Below are 1,688 nucleotides of genomic sequence, written 5' to 3'. Positions count from 1 at the left end.
CTCGTTGAGCACCGCCCGCCCCTGGCTCCGGCACCGTCTGGGCGCCGCGGCTCCTCTTGTCTCTTGGCCAACTTTAGAGCAGCTTTTCCAACAGGCTTCCAGCGCGGTTATTCCGCCCCACTGATTACTGTTTCTTCACTTTGCTCGACTGTGTGGGGAAAGGCGGTAGGGCTCTGTCTTGCTCAGGAACCTTCTGACCAGTCTCGCTGCCTGCTGTCTTGTGACACTGAACTCCCGGAAAGTTGTGTTCCCCCCCCCGCCCCCAACAGATCTTTCCTCATCTCTTCCTCCCCAGCTCTCGCAACAGGACTGAAATCGGTGGGGCTTAAGGGAAAGGCTTCCTGTGGGGATCTATGGAATAAGAAAGCCTCCCACCCCGAAGCCCCTCCCCCTTTTATTCAGCATCTCAATCCGGCCTGCAATTGTTGAGATTTCCTATTTGCCAGTTCCCATTCCAAGACGACCTGGCAAATTGGACATAGTCAAAGGGAGAAAGATGTCTGAAGTGCAGATTGGATGCACATGTAGCTCTGGTTGGCAAACTCCTGCGACTTTTAACTGCAATTGGGCATCACAGCAGGTTCCAGAGCTTTTTCCCTTTACATCTTTTTATTTGTTTGAACCTGACACTGTGATGTGTTTACCCAAGGATTGGGATTAGTAACGATGGTTTATGGTTATGATTATCATAATTGATTTGACAAACCAAATTTGAAACAAACAGGTGCAATGTTTGTAATCCAGTATTATTTGTCCCATGTATATCTCCTCATCAATTTCTCAGGTAAATGGAATTAAGATTTCAAGTGGTACAAAATCTGCAAGTGATACAAAATGTTTCCTTGGTCATTTCTCAAAAGTTCCATTTTTGGGGAAATGACCAAAGAAACATTTTGTACTTCTTGAGATCTTGATTTCTAAGTTTGTAATGCCAAGCAAGCCTGATGAGAGTCCCCCACCCCCTTTGTAGGAAAAACTTTCAAATTTGAAGTCACAAAGAGAACTAATAAGCAGGTAGGAAATACAGATGGAATGTATGTCCTTTGAACATATATTATAACAGCATATTACACTTTGATTAAATTGCTTGCTGTTTCTTTTCTTCTAAACGTTTCACTGGCCCCCATCTCACTCCTAACCCCAGTGTGTTGACATCAAGATGTGAACCATAAGAGGATGTACAGGTAGTCTTTGCTTACTAGCTCCCATGTTTCGCCTCCTATGTTTAGTGATCATTCAAATTATGAGGATATGTATTAAATTTATTTTAAATGTTATATTGTATTTATTGGCAGAGAAAAAAGATTCCACTCCAGTAATGTTATCCATTATGGGAGATGAACATAATTGGATAATAAGCCTAATCGTGCATCTACTGCATCTTTTATAACAATTTATGCATCTTAATGTTCCTAAATTAGGCTTCTGACTAGAGTGCTCCATCCTTGTTCTGATTTTCTCCCCCAAAATCTGTTTACTTATGTGCATTTGTCTTTAAACCTTTGAGTGATAAAATAGAACAGCCTTCAAATCATATTTGAGTCATTCAAAATACTTCTAGAATTAAGATAAAATTGTCTACCTCTGGTTCCAATGGACATTAAACAAGCTTATAGAAAAATAAATTTCTTTTGATTGAATTTACCTTGATAATTAACCTTGAAAGAACTTTATATAAGACACCAGCT

The sequence above is a fragment of the Natrix helvetica genome, assembly GCF_964273705.1.
Source record: "Natrix helvetica genome assembly, chromosome: 3".
NCBI lineage: Eukaryota > Metazoa > Chordata > Lepidosauria > Squamata > Natricidae > Natrix > Natrix helvetica.
The sequence above is the reverse complement of the archived record's forward strand: the minus strand, read 5'-3'. Positions refer to the sequence as shown.